Genomic DNA, 16276 nt, shown 5'->3' with positions numbered 1-16276 from the left:
ATCTCAATCAAACAGAAAATTGGATCATCCCATCTAAAAAAATATGAATAGCTATATCCCATTTAATTTCGTCCTCCGACCAAACACATCCTTAACGTCACAAGTATTGCTTGTTGGATGGAGATATCTTGCTATCGACATTTTAATGAACGATGGTGATCTAGTTATGCAATATTTTGAAATGATGATGTATATTTTAGATATTGAAAAAGAAAATATAGAAATAAAAAAGCTCTCACAATCCACATGGAAAGAACTGGGAGCATTATTTCGAGCCCATTGACTGTGAGCAGGGGATCCAGACCGGCCCACCGTTCATCGGCTACCAAAGGCCTTTGCTTGTTGCGCTCCGCATCATCTCGATTCTAGCCTGCAGGAGTCCCGTGCTTGAGCTTTTTTTATTTTTATATTTTTTCGATTAAAAATTTAAATAAATAATTTCTCGTGAAAAAAATTATAAAATTAAACGTCTACCACTCTCGTGGGGTGGTTAGGCCTTTAAAGGATTCCTACAGACTTATGAACAGTAATCCACGATGAACAGTGCTTCAAAGTTCAATTTACTCTGCATCTTCTCTATTCAAAACAGTGATGTTCTGTTACTCAAAAAATTCTAAAACTTTTTGTACATATTCCTAATTCATATGCAACTCATTTTAATTGAATTCACCCAAAAATCTAGTGTATAATTTAAACTAAAATTCTCCAAAAAAAACTACTTTTATAACTTCTATCAATTGTTAGGACCTCAAATAAATTTCTAAATATCTGGTAAAATTCAATAATATTCTTCTTATGTGATGTGATAATTTTTAAAATTATTTTCAGCCCTATATTATATGGTAAAAAAGTGGATTCCTTTGTAATGCACCATTTATATGTATTTTTATAATTACATGTGATATTCTTCTTTTAACTTAATTTGAATTCAAACATATATAAACCTACTGCTAAAAATAATTTTATAAATTATCACATCACATAAGAAGAATATTAGTGAATTTTACCAGTTTTTTTTAAATTATTTGAGGCCCTAACAATTGCTATAAGTTATAAAAGTAGTCTTTTTGGAGAATTTTAGTTTAAATTCTACACATGATTTTTAGGTGAATTCAATTAAAATAGGTTGCACATGGATTATGTAACATGTAAAAAAAAATTAGGATTTTTAGAGTAACAAAACATCATTTGAATAGTGAAGATATTATGTGAGATTTAACTTCGGAGTACTGTTCACCGCGGGGTTACTGTTCATAAACGTGGAACTGCTTATTTTACAATTTTTCTATGAAAAATCTATTTATTTAAATTTTTAATGAAAAAAAATATATATAAAAACTCCCCGTGCTTCGTGCCTGACGAGTGACGATTGTTTCAGTTCGGCCTTCCTTCTGCAGTTGTTAGTTGAAACCGCACAACTGAATGATCTCAAGTAGTTCGAATACCGAACATGGTGCTTCAGTCAGGCCTGACGGTAGTTTGGCCTTCGTCCCTTCCACGGTCGCACATTTCGGACTTGACCACCGCCGCCATTCCCCGCCCCCGGGACCGGGGACCGGCAGGTCAAATGTGATCCTTGCAAGGATAGGAGGTCCGGACTAGCCAGTACCAGTGCAGGAGCAAGCGTCCATCCGGCCACCGCCGCTGCGAGCCGGGCGGCAAGAGCAACGGTGCAGTGTGCGCAAACCTGGCGCACCTGAAGTGCTGGACACTGGACGCCTCTGCAAAGTTAAAACTATGGCCGCCGGCCGGCTCATTTTGCTGTTGATTTGTTCGATGCTGGCAGATGCAGCGCGGCTGGTAGGTGGCAAAATTGGTTGCGGGTTCAGGTAGCCAGCCGCGCGTCCGCCAAAAGGCGTAGAAGACGAAGCTCCAGGTCTCAAAATGCCAATGCCGTGGATCTAACCGTTCGTCGAAACCTTGCGTCCACAGTCCAAACTGAAGACCGTCTGTATTCGCGTCCTGAAGGGCAAAAATACAAGAAGAAAAAAAGGAATTCAGTGGAGGTGCGGGGAATCGAACCCCGTGCCTCTCGCATGCGAAGCGAGCGCTCTACCATATGAGCTACACCCCCATTCTTGTCGACTTGATGAAAGGTTTTACAATCATTATCTTTTTTTTTGGTCGCCATCCATAAATTATAGTAACACACAGATCATCATAGTGAGACCAATTTGGGACCAACAAGCGGGATAAATGTCAGTAGTGATTGTAGGTGAGCTAAGAGCAACTTATAACTGTATGGCTAGATTCTTATTCTTTTTTCCTTGAAGGAAGTAGATTCTTGTTCTTATACGAAAGATATTGGGTACGAGCACCGTGATGATCATGAGAAAGAAATGGGACAAACAAAACTAGACAACTTAGTTCTCAGGACCGATTCAGGTAACTCACAAGTTTGCTTTAGTTGATGGAGGCGCAGATATGCGCTCCCACTGCACATGTTCAAGTAGTCATCGGCCTAAATTTGGATGTCTTTATTCTTCTTAGTAAGAAGATACCTCTCTTCACCCGAATGCATCTATGAACACTCAGTGTGGGTATTTACTAAGCATGAACACACACACAAAAGTGAGAGGAACATGTTATGTTCAAAGTCAATTTTTGTACATTTCTCTTAGTCAAGTTTCATAAAGTTAGGTAAGCGTTTGTGATTTGTGTTCCCATGTCTTAGATTTGCCAATTCTCTTTTTTTAAGGTGTTCATTGAGTAAATTTATAATTGTGTCACTTTTCTTCTTCGCAAGATATTGTAGTTAGACCAAAATGCATAATGGGAGTTTTTTTTTCTCATTAGTATCTTTATTTGATAGAGCTTTAGTTTTCAGCTCTATATCAAATTTTAAGGTTGTAAGATATAATAAAGTTGCATAAGTTATTATTTTTAGTTTAAAATGTAAATAAGGCGACTTATCTCAATATCATCAGTGTATTCACAGCTTTAGTTTTATAAATTTCTAAAGCTAGAAATACCCAACTATAAAAATTATAGGAGCTTAAGCTAAATTTAGACCTTATTTAGCAAAGCTCTAGCTCTAAAAATTTATGGTGTCGTAGCTTTAGGTACTAAAAGTATTGTGCGATGTCAGGCAGTGGTGGCGTCTACCTTGATTCACTATACTGGAGAAATCCCCGTGCACCCTTCTTCCTCCTCCCCTCTCCTGTCTTCTTCGTTCTTCTCTGATTTCTCCCCCAAATTTCGTCCTGTCCTAGTCTCAAATTTGCCGTTCCTCTCTCCCCTCACAATCTATCGTGCGTCATCATCGGCGACCGGGTACAGTAAGCCAGGTCCCTTTCCGCCGAGGTCTTTCCTCTCATCGAGAGGCGTCAGCCTCCTGCTCCCCCTCCTCTCATATGCTGTTACTGGACTTGCCTGGGGTGAAGATCCGTACGGACTTGGTTTGTTTCTTCTTTCGTTCGTAAGTAACCCTAGCTTTCTTTCCTTTTGTTTGTTGAATTGCGTGCGATCAAATTCAAATCATTCTTCCTCTCTGTTCAGTTAGTTGCAGATGTGTTTGCCGAGCTATCAATTCATGATTCTATCATGTTTCTTCTACTTTAGCGTGCTAGATCAATCTCAGTTGACACCTTGGGACTTGTTCTCAGTAGCCAAGGTGGGAGTGCATTTATTTCCCAAAAAAGGAATTATGCAGCTAAACCCCCATGCCCCATGTTAAGTGATGTGTCCTGTGTCCTAGTGGTGGCATGCTGTGTACTTGTTGCAAACTTGCCACGGAGCTAGGTGCTACTATTAAGACAAGGTAGCGTTTGGGAAGGTGTTTCACCTCCTTGAATTCCCGTGATGAACTATCGAAAACCACCCTTTGGCCTCATGTGGTGTCAGCTGCTGGCCGAACTCCTCCAAATCCGCACTAGTGCTATAGCTATAACTCCTTCATCTGCGGAACCTCCCCTACCGTCTTCCCCGCTTAGGTCCTCCATGCTCGTTTGGTGAGCAGTATTCAGTGCTTCCCCGTATTCCTTAGCACTGCCTAATTTTGTACAATTCTTGCAACAGTGGTTGGATTATGTCCAAATTTGCTATTGCTTGTCAACAGCTCTCGGTTACAAATTCTTAGGTTGGCCTCTGCTTTCGCAAAAGCTTTGCAAGCTAGGGTATGGGCAGTAAAGATAACCTAAGCTTAATAATTAACGTCTATTGGAAAAATCTGTCCTTGCTGTTTTGTTATAACCCACCTTGTGTCCTAGTGCTGTTGTGCTGTACTAGTAGTGCTTTTGGAATTACGAGCTGCTTGAGAGAAGGTAGCACTTGGAAAGGTGTTACTACCATTAATTTCCTTAATGAACCACAGCTAAATGTCTTTTGTTTGATCTTTTCAGATCTGGTGCATGCAGTTAACTCTAACCTATCAGTGTTTTTGGTAAAAGTATGGATATGTATGTGCTTAGTTAGACTATCACTTTTTTCATTTCTAGCTGCATGTTCTTTATTATGTTTCTGATATACCTGGATATTTGTTTTAGGTTGCGGCTCTGTCCTCTAGGTAACTTTGTGGCAACTGCGAGTAGGCTTATCATGCTATCACAAGAAAATTGAAAAAAAAAAGAGACAACAAAGCAATTTGTTGTCTCATTCTTAGGAGTTGGCGAGAACCGACACGACATATGCTAGTTCGAGGACTGACACATCAATTGTTGTCGACACTGACGATAAGAATCAAAGGGTAACCTATCTTTCTCCCATTTGTTTCTGTTATATGTTATGTTCCTGATGATTGATCATTCATGAAGAATTGGGGGAAAAGTGAAAATAACATTGGTGCTGTGTCTGAGATTACCAATAATCAAATAGGAGGAGAAGAATTGCACTGTATCTGATAAAATATGAGTTTGCCTTTATCATGCTCTAATACCTGAAGAAATAAGATGTGGATTAGATATTTAACTTGCAAAGTTGAAAAGTCTAATGTTAGACATTAGACTATTGGTTTCATTAAGTGAAAATATCAAATTTGAAATGCCTTGAAGTGTGGACACTTGGACACTCTTTGAAAACTTTGACAAAGCTAAGGACGATTCATGAGTTGGTTAATACCCCCTTGGTGATATTAGATACTCTAAATCCCTACATAACAAGGAAAGCACAGATGAAAATGGTTGTTTCTTGTATATCTCCCCTCCTTTTGTCACTACTTTTTCTATTTTATCTGTATAGATTTTGTATTGTGATTTGGTCATCACGTTGTTTGCTTATACCTATCCATGTTTGCTGAATTTACTTTAGAATTTGTAAGCATTAGTTGACATTTCAACATAGCATTAGTTGAATTGCAACATTGGTTCACTCTAAGCACATCTTCTACATATTAGATGTAAATTTTGTCCATGAATTGATTACTAATAGAACAAAGCAAAGTTATTTTTTGGACTTGGAGGCACTAGGTGCTACTGCATAACTGATAATATCCTATTTTTATAAAAAAAAACTCTTATTAGATGATTTTACAAGTTCTCAACTTCACACCATAGAATAGAACATCTAATGGTGAAGCTAAATACATGTAAAGTGCTCATGTCCCCGTGAAGTCATTATATGTTACTATATACTGCTGCATGCTAACTTTTCCTTTAGGTTATAGTTTGATGCATAAACAGTGTATATTTTTAATTTGTCTTAACCAACTTCTACAGTTAGAAAACGGATAGAGTGGAGCTATCATGGCTTCTAATTCATCTGATCGATCTAACAAATCTAACAAGCCTATGTACCAAAAGGTGCTAATTTTATCTCCAATGTCTTCTGTAGTGTTACTTATCATTTCATGACGATGATATTTAGACAATGGAATTTGCTATTTTGCAGGTCTTATGGTGTCTTGCCTAAAATCGTGAGGCAGCAAGAAAAAGCTGGCTGAGAAAAAGGTACTATTACCATTACTGCACACACATGGGTGAGCAAAGTGGCTTGCAGTAGATTAATTTAACATTGGGATTACATCTGGGAGCTATTGCCACACGTTGGTGCAGTTAGATTTAACATTTTGTGTATAAGCTGTTGTGTGGGTGACTGGCTATTGCATGCATGTGTGTGGGTCAGGACCGAGTAGTGTAGTTGCCTAGTTGCCATTGGGGTGAAGCCATAGACAATGCTATTCAAGCTTCAGCCTGCCACTGGTCCCACACTTACTACACTTAGGCTAATAGTTTGGTTTTTGATACACTAATGCATTGACTCATATTAATACTTACATAAGTCTAGTTTCTAGTATAAAGTTTGTAAATTGTAATCGATGTGTGTTGTATGTGATGGTAGAACTTGCAACTATGATTAAAAATATTAGTTAATATAATCCCCTGGAATTCAGTATTGTATTTATTTTATTAGTAGTTCAATGCTCGGACATTGTTGTGAGCTTCCACGTCAAACAGTTCCACATTGAAAATCACTTTATGGAAAATGAGAAGTCCATATTGATTTTTTTTCTTCAACTGCACACATCACAGTGCTGGGTTGTAATGGGTTAGGTAGCAAGAGATATGGTAGCCCAAGCATGTGTCAATTTCTGGCTTCCACCACTGTTTGTAGTAGTGTAGTATGGATAAGTTTGAATTTGTGCATCAGAGAGCTAAATTGCATGATGGTGCAGTTACTGTGATAACTTGCAAATATGTGTGACTTAGCACTTCTGGTTCCATCATATTCCCATGATATTATATGGAAATTATAAAAACACCGAAGTTACCTTTGCTTTGAGAAAAAAAGTGTGCAACACCAAGGTACTCTTTGTTTCATGATGTACTACTAACCTAAAAAAATTGCAACTTGGGCATAAGCAACTGAATTATGTAAATTGAAGTGTATCTGCTAACTTTTCTTGGTTCACTTTTGGGTTTATTTATTTGTTAATAGCCCTTTCTAATACTTGTTGTTTTCAAAGGCATATGTACAGCAATTGGAGAGCAGTAAGCTAAAACTTTCTAGTCTAGAGCAAGAAAGCTCAACAACAGGTAAATGCTTATTTGGTTGATGTTTGTTGGGTGTCCAATCGATTAATTTTTTTTTGCTGACTTGTCTCAGAGGGTTCTTTCAATTTTGTTACTTGGATACTGAATTGTAGGGAATCTTTATTTCCAGCTCTGGAGAGCAAACTCATGCTATGAGTGGAAATGGTGCACTTTCTCTAATTGCTATTGCAAACTTACACCATTTGTAATTTCCGAGTGCTTGTTAGGAGTATAACTGAAAAAAGTAAAGCTTATCTCTGCAGGGGCTATGACCTTTGATTTAGAATATGCTCGATGGCAAGAGGAGCAAAACAAACAGATAAATGAGCTGAGGACTGCAGTAAATGCTCATGCAAGTGATAGCGACCTCCGTCTTATCATAGATGGGATAATGGCACATTATGATGAGATATTCAGGCAGAAGGGCGTTGCTGTGAAGGCTGATGTGTTTCGTATACTATCAGGCATGTGGAAAACACATGCTGAAAGGTGCTTCTTATGGCTTGGGGGTTTCCGTTCGTCTGAGCTTCTAAAGGTGCATAAACCATATACTAGATTAAACTGTATCACATTGCATCTGATTGCGAATATAAGTCGTTCTAAACCCGTGCTGGTCAAACTTCTAATTTTTTACCAGTAATTTATAGAGTCAATATTTACCACATATGTTTCTCATGACAGATACTTTCATAGTGTGCAACTTTTTTTGGCAATACTGTTCTTTATCATCGCAAAGATCAGAATCCAAAAGTATCTACCAATATGTCAATGACATGTAGCTTGAGGCCCCACATGTCATCCTCACATTTAGTGGTATTTTCCAATTTATAACTCTTGGCGATAATACTGACTACTGACTTGGCTAGCACATGTTGTGCAGATGCCCAAAAATAACTTACATTTGTTATTTAAAGGGTGTAAAGCCTACTGCTAGTAGGGTGTGAGTTTTTTATTTGTATCTTGAGTGGGTACTTCTACTTCAAGATGAACTATTCCTTACACTGTTTTAAAATTGCAACTCCTTGTGAATCAGCTCGAGCCTCTAACTGAGTAGCAATTGTTGGGGCTGTCAAATCTCCAGCAATCCTCCCAGCAGGCTGAGGATGCATTGTCACAAGTAATGGATGCATTGCAGCAATCCTTGGCAGAAACGTTGGCTGAGTCCCTTGGTCCATCTGGATCTTCTGGGAATGTGGCAAACTATATGGGTCAAATGGCTATGGCCATGGGCAAGCTGGGTACCCTCGAGAATTTCCTTCGCCAGGTAAACTTTCTGTTAACCCTGACTCTGGCAAACATGTAGTTTGCTGTTGTTGCTTGTAATAGGTAAAAGAATAATTGAAACTAATTTGCTGATCAGTTGGGTTAAGATGTTTGTTTGGGAGTTACAAATTTTTTAAAGCAGACAAGGCTTGAATCCAGCACATTTACCCTTCAAGTGTTTGCAACTTTTGAGCAATGTTTGCAGTTCTCAATGTTTCTAGCACTGAAGAGTTCTTATGTTCCTTTTGTGCTAGGCTGACAATCTACGACAGCAGACCTTACATCAAATGCAACGGATTTTGACAATCCAACAAGCTGCTCGTGCGCTCCTTGCAATTCATGACTACTTTTCACGTTTGCGTGCCCTGAGTTCTCTTTGGCTTGCTAGGCCACGGGAGTAACAACATCAGTGTTGGTGTCACTCCATGGATTGATGATATGTGAATGTGGGACTGCTGGTTGCAAACTTGAATGCATTTGCAGATGATTGAAGGTCCAGTCCTCTCTGTACAAGTTGTATTAACACCTTCTGGTCTCAGATTGTGCTTCGATGTTGTACAAGTAGGGTAAAGCTTGTAACTTGTAAGTTATAATGAATTTACGATTGACATATTGTACAATTGTATTAGGAATAAAATAGAAGTACATAAAGGATGGATGAATATCCAACATTTGTAATGGTTGGAAATGAGGAGCAAAAGCAGCTTGTGGTGTTTAATCGATCAAAGTCTCTTCAAGCTCTATAACATATAAATCTGGGAGGAAAGATGGAGAAATCTACTCAATTCTACGACGTATGCTTGGATTGTGCTTTAAATCAAAAGAATCCCATGTGACAGTAAAATTTGCTACACATTATGGTGGAGGAACCATGATACTGAGGATTGCTACACAGCATAGCTGAGGAAATCTGACATTTCTAAAAAGAATTGTTTTGAGATCTCCCTTCTCCATCTTACTAACAATCATCTATGCAATAACGCAAGTAAAGTTCTTATATCTTTTGCATTAAAGCATGCAAGCGGCTCTTAAGAGTGATCCCTGTGCTTTTGCTTCTGGTCGAGGTTCATTGTATGTGATTTTTTTTTTAAATGGAACGACATAGATTCCATACTTTGACGGTCCAGGTAAATCGTTGGAACTCGTGACTGTAACAAAGTCTGGTACATCAGCAAGCCACATACATTGACTTTCATTTATCAAGCCTGTGTCATAAGAAGCTAAAACATGTGTAGTGTTATTACAATTTCTGGGACACCAAACTACATAGTTGAAAGAAAATGCAGGCTTAACAAGTACTTTGCTTCCTTAAAAAGGGCACCATTCACCGAAGAATCATAATCATCTCCATTAATAGCCTGCTTCAGGGTCATGACATCCGTCCCAAAGATGACATTTGTACAACCCAGATCATTTGCCTTTTTGATTGCCTGAAGGAGAGCTATAGCTTCAACTTGCATCAGCAATGGAATGTAATCTCCCTGCTCCCGCCGCTTCAACAACACCTTCTGAATTTCTAAAGATAAAGCCCCACCCTCCTGAATTCAAGTTTTCATTAAAAGCATCATCTAGATTAACTTTGATATACTTTTGAGGTGGGGGTATCCAATGACTGCACTTCACTAACGGTTTCTGCAGATTATTCTTTTTCCAAAAAATCTGAGAATTCTCTTACATGTGTATCAAAACAGTTCAAAAGTTCATCTAAATTTCTTATGTTATCACCTTTGTTTGCTTTATTCCTCTCATACCACCACAACCATATTAAGATACATACCTTGGAACATAAGTTGTTGTCGAGGTTTAAGATGTTCAAAATCACATCTTTTGGGTGGATACAATCAGCCATTTTGCACGAAGATCATCCATTTGTGCTGCACGCCAAAGTTGCTTAACAGGTTTACACTTGAAAAAATAGTGACCACCATCTTCTAACTCTATAGCATACTGGACATTTTTCATCAACTTCTACTCCTCTTCTTCTCAGATTGGGTCTGAAAAGGAGGCTATGGTTTGCCATTCTCCACAGAAAGTGTAGTACCTTATTGGAAGGGAAAGCCCCCATATCTTCTTCCATGGGAACATAGCCTGACCATCTGAAGAACTTGAACAGGATGGCATTCCTCGGCTTGATTTATGAGCTTCTACATCCATTGCCACCTTGTGTGCTTATTTCACAGAAAAGAGACCCCTTTTATCATAGCGCCAAACTATGAAATCATCATGGTCTTCATGTAATGGAATTTGTACGGTAGTATTTGCATCTTCTTCACAAAAAGTTTGCTTTACCAGGTCTATATCCCAATCTCCCTCAACTGGGTTTATTAGTTCTAAAACTTTCTGGATTAAGTTGTGCCCCCAGTTTGTGATTAGCCTTCTTGTTGAGCCCTTTGGTCCAAGGGTCCCGCCATATGTTTATGTTTTCACCATTGCCAACCCTCCATATTACTCCTTCTCTTAGCAGGTTCACTCCCTTCACCACACTTCTTTATGAGTAGGACATGCCCATTGTTTTCTTCACCCGCATCAAATTACCTTTAGGATAGTATTTTGCAAACAGAACTCTAGCGCATAAGGATTCAGGGCAATTTATCAATCTCCAAGCCTGTCTTGACAACATGGCTTGATTAAATGCATACAAGTCTCTAAATCCTAGCCCTCCATCTTTTTTGGCTGAGTTAATTGAGACCAACCAATCCAGTGTATTTTATTTCCTTATTCTATTTGACTCCACCAGTATCTGCATATTATCCTGCTCATTTGGTCACATAGAGACTTTGTTAAATCAAAACATGCCATGGCAAAGATTGGCATTGCTTGGGCGACTGCTTTTATTAGGATTTCTTTCCCTGCAGCTGACAACCTTTTCTCTTTGCACCCTTGTATTTTCCTCCAAACTTTGTCCTTTAAGTATGCAAAAGCCTTTGACTTTGATTTTCCTAAGTAAACCAGTAGATCCAAATATTTTTCAGTCCAAGCCTCACTTGTTAGCTGCAAAGTTGACATCACAATTTGCTTTTTAGGAGAGGAGTATTCTTACTAAATATAATGATAGATTTATCTTTGTTTATCACCTGGCCTGAACACGCAATATATGATTCTTGGATGCGATTCACTTCCATAGCATTTCCTTCATCTGCTTTGAGCAGAAGTAAAGAATCATCAACAAACAGGAGATGATTTACACTTGGAGCTCTATTGCATACTTTGTTCCCCTGTAATCTCCCTTGATCTTCTGCTTTGCAGCATTACCGAGAAACCCTCTATACATAACAAAAATAAATATGGTGATAGTGGATCTTCTTGGTGCAAACCTCTTCCTAGGGTAATAATATATGTTGTGTCATTATTAACCTTTATCTGATAGCACACTGTAATAACACAATTCATTATGAGCTTGGCCCATCTTTCTTGGAAACCCATTTTTAACATCATATTCTCGAGAAAGTTCCATTCTACCCTGTCGTAGGTCTTACTCATGTCAAGTTTGAGTGCTGCATAACAGACTTTCCCATTTCTCTTGTTCTGCAAAAAGTGAGATAATTTATATGCTAGCAGAATATTATCGGAGATCATTCTCCCTGGTACAAAAGCGCTTTGATTAGGGGATATTATTTCAGGGAGAATCACCTTCAGCCGATTTGTAAGCACCTTGGAGTTGATCTTGTATATCACATTGCATAAACTAATTGGCCAAAGATCTTTCAGCTTTTCTGGTTTATTCATCTTGGGAATTAGGACCACCAAAGTATCATTCCATCTCGTTGGTATTTCACCTCCACGTAATACGTTGAGCACTTCCTGAGTGACCTTCTTGCCAATTATGTGCCAAAATTTCTTGAAAAAAATTGCTAGCATGCCCTCAGGACTCGGAGCCTTTAGGTCCCCAATGGCATCCAATGCGACCTTCACCTCATCTTCAGAAAAGTCAGCACATACAATAGAATTCATCTGTCTATCCACCTTTGGATGAATACAATTCAAAACTTCCATGTCGCTACCCTTTGCACTTGCTACAAACAGAGAGGAGAAATAAATAGAAATTAGCTTTTTGAGGTTTTCCTCTCCTTCCACCCAATCTCCATTATCATTTTTCAAACTATGAATTGTATTTTTTTTCCTTTCAGAGGCAAAAGCATGAAAATAACTAATATTTCTATCACTTGATTTAAGCTAGTTGACGTGGGAGCGTTGCCTCCAATAGGTGTCTAGTCGTTGCTAGGTTATTTGGCTTTTCTCAAAGGAAAAATTCTCTGACACTTGCTGCTGAGAGATGTCTTCCCTTCTGATTTCCTCTAGTTCCTGCTTTGCTTTTTTAATTCTTCTCTCGAGATCCCCTAGTACATTTGTATTCCAATCCTGGAGTTCTCTTGCTACCCTTTGGAGGCCTTGCGCAAGATTGCACACTCCATCACTTATAGCTGCATTCCAGGTGTTATTCACTATCATATCACAAATTTCCTCCTCCAACCACTTTGCTTCAAATCTGAATCGTGGCCCTCCTGTCTTCCATGTAAGTTTTTTCTCATCTATGGTAATGACTGGTCTGTGGTATGAGTGTCTCAGATTTCCATTCACCACTTTGAAAAGGGGAAATCTGTCACACCAATTTTGAGTAGCTACATCTTTGTCTAACCTTTCTTTTACAAATCTCTCAACTGAATGACTATTATTCTCCAAGTGTATTTGTCACCTTCATACCCCAGATCTCGAAGACCACACAATTCAAGAGTATGCTTGAAATTATCCATGTGGGTTTGGTTCTTCGGCATTCCCCTCCTTTTCTCATAACTGTGAAGAATCTCATTAAAAGCCAATGCCTATCACGTTGTGCATTCAGGATATTCATAAGTTTCCATGTGTTTTCCTTCTTGTCGCTGGCTGGTTCTCCATAAACTCCAGTGAACCGCCATCTAAATTTGTCTTTCTTGATCACCTCCACATCAATATGGTACTTGGAATAGTTCTACAGCTCCAGATCCACATTCCTTTTCCAAAATAAAGCCAATCCTCCACTATTCCCATGACAATCCTTGATCATGACTCCCTTCATTCCCAACACCCCATTTAAAATGCTTAATCTTCTTCTCATCCATCTTTGTTTCAGACAAGAAGAGGATATCTAGGTCCTCCTGCTTCTGGAGATCCAGAAGCCCTCGAATTGCTGGGCCATTACACAATCCCCGGTAGTTCCATGCTATTATCTTCATTGGGATTCGTCGGGTTGTCCCTGCAGCCTAACGTTCACAAGTTCAGTTGCAATTTTTTGTTCCTCATCTTCCCTCTCTTCTAGACCATCTACTTCCATTCTTGTTTTCTTTGTGAGATCTCTGTCTTCTTTAAAGCCAACTTTGCTAGCACTTCTTTTCTTTATTACCTTCCCCACCATGCCTTGCTCTTGATTGATGTTGTGACGCTCACGTTTTTTCTAGTATCCTACCTTAACCTTCTTTGACTCCTCTGGTATGCTCTCATCATTTTTATTTATTGTCTTAGCCTTTTCCTCTTTCTGGATATTTACTATCTCCTCATGAGCCTTAACCTTCATTTCATTTATCAGTTCCTGCATGATATGTTCATTGTGTTTAGCTCCTTGAATCGCCCTTTGCTTCTCAATCTTTATTCCCTTTTCTTCTGATTCTGGTTCACTAATCTGAACTGCAGATTCAATTTTCTCCTTCTTCTTGTTTTCATACCTCTGCATTTGGTGTTTTGTTTCCTCAAACAGTAGCTTCCTACCATAGATCATCTCTTCCCGGTTCTCTGTTGATGTCTTCATTGGGCTTGTGACTTCATTCTCCTCCTCTTCTCTGTTTTCTTTCCCTTTTGCTACCTTTTCCACTGGTTCCTTTCTCCAGGATAGTGCATCATTGCCAAATTTGCTTCCCTGACTCCCTGAACTATTACTCTTCTAGAACTCTCTTTCCCTTTCATCACTAAGCCTTTTTGTCATTGGGAAAGCACGCATGTTTGGTCCAAAGGGTCTTTTTTTCTCCCTTTTCCCTCATAACTGAACATGTTTTTCACCATGTCCAATATTGTCGTAGTTATAACAGAAGTCCAGCAAATATTCATAGGAGAAATTGCACCATAATGCCTCCTTTTCCTCTTCTCCATTCTCTTTATCTCTCTCTTCAATCATCCTGGTTTGTTCCTCTTCCTCCTCCCTCTCCCTGTGTAAGGTAAAACCTCTCATCAGGGGTTTAGTAATGTCCAGCTTCACCTTGATTCTCAAGTATTGGCCTCTAGCTGAATTATTCTCATATGTATCCACATCTAGAACTTCTCCGATCTGCTCCCCTATTACTGTACAAACTCTTTATCTATTATGCCCAAAGGTAATCTTTCTACTCTCACCCAGATTAGAATAAACTTGAAATCATACTCTGTTAGTGTTTTACTCGACACAAATCTTCCATTACTAGTAGATCTTTATTAAAATTCCAAGGACCATCCCTAAGAGCTCTTTTTTTACTCCTTTATTGCGAAAAAGTAAAAAATATAGTGATTCTTACCTAGATCCTTGCATTCCAATCCACCCATGGGACACCAAATCAGTCCCAGGGTCCGTGTTGCGGCATCCAAATATGCTGGTCTCTCCGATATCAACTTTTCAATAGCCCAGAAACTTATCTTCCCTCCTTTTGCTGCACCTGCTCGGCTTAGCTTCAAACCCCTCTTCTCTGCTTTCGATAAGTGCAGCTTCTGCAGTTGGCCTTCCACCGCCTCCATCCCCCCGCCAACACAGCCTCCTCCAAACTCCGCTCAGGCTAGGGATACAAGATTTTACATTCACGCACCTAGCACACGTGAAAGGCTTGGAGATTTAGTGAGTATTCCAACCAGAAATGGGGATTTTGGCTTCCAAAGGTTTCAGATTTGACAACAGAGTAAAACTTAGGATTGAGTTGAAATGGGTCGCTAGAGTGGAATCGTATGGGTGAAAACTCTGTCTACTTTAATGGGAATAGGTATATAGGCATGTTTTTGTGGTTTTGAATCCTGGATTTGAGCGGCAAGAATTACCGCCAAGGATGACCGTGGAATCCACACGAAATCGCCATAAGTGACACGAAAGCTGTCACGTGTTGGACGGACTTTCGGAAGTGGAGCTCACTGTATGTGACTTTGATTTTCTGCGTTTTCTTGCATTCCAAAATCCAAACTGTGCCTTGGCAGTCAAGTGTCAGTACAAGACTTTTTTTTTATTTTAGTTTTTTTTAAACTAATATTTTAATAACAGCTCGTCGAAACCTAAATTTTCAGTAACTAACCCTTTTGTCATGCCAAAGTGTCTGACGTGACTGCCTAACGTAGTCACGTCATATTCATTGGCGTGACCAAAGTGACCACGCTGGAGGAAACACCGGCGCCTTTACACGTGGGTTCGACATGGCTATTTTCCAGGGTTTCAATTGTTCTCTTTCCGCTTTCTCTATTTGAGCAGTGGGGTTGCCGTACTCTAAAATTCATGAAACTTTTTCTGTATGTCCTATAATACATGATGAATCTATTTTAGAAGGATTCACCTCAATACCCCATCTAGGTTTTAAAATAAAAACTCCAAAAATGGTTACTTTTAGAAATTCTAGTAATTTTTAAGACCTCAAATAAATTCCTAAAAATCTGAGAAAATTCACTAATATTCCTCTCATATGGCGTAATAATTTCTAAAATTATTTCCAACCCTAGATTACTTGGTGAAAAAGTGAGTTCCTTTACAATGCTCCATTTATATGCATTTTTATCATTTCATACTATTTAACCTTGTAAACGCCCTCTAAATAATTAGCAATTATGTTCGGTTTTCCTCACAATTTTGCCAGCGCTTAATGCAACATGTACATGTACTATTTGCAAACATGCACATCCAATAGAGTCGTAGAATTTGAATTATTCAATTTTGAATGTTGGTATATGTTACAATTTGTTCTATAACAATAATACTTAGGTGACTTGTGGAGCCAAAAAGAATTGCCATTTGTGGTCTAAACCATACCAAATTTATTGTATGGATAGTTCAAAATATGTTTTAGCCAAACCACACA

At 38.8% G+C, this 16276-nt stretch overlaps 1 non-coding gene and 1 pseudogene across 1 annotated transcript; one reads left to right on the top strand and one right to left on the bottom strand.

The window, feature by feature from the left end:
* Positions 1 to 1737: 1737 nt before the first annotated feature.
* LOC133910528 (transcription factor TGA2.2-like) lies at positions 1738 to 8629 on the top strand (annotated as a pseudogene).
* TRNAA-CGC (transfer RNA alanine (anticodon CGC)) lies at positions 2002 to 2074 on the bottom strand. Its single transcript has one exon. It is a non-coding gene; the product is annotated as a tRNA-Ala (tRNA).
* Positions 8630 to 16276: the final 7647 nt, after the last annotated feature.

The sequence above is a fragment of the Phragmites australis genome, chromosome 3 (genome assembly GCF_958298935.1).
Source record: "Phragmites australis chromosome 3, lpPhrAust1.1, whole genome shotgun sequence".
In the NCBI taxonomy this organism is placed as follows: Eukaryota; Viridiplantae; Streptophyta; class Magnoliopsida; order Poales; family Poaceae; genus Phragmites; species Phragmites australis.
The sequence above is the reverse complement of the archived record's forward strand: the minus strand, read 5'-3'. Positions and strand labels throughout refer to the sequence as shown.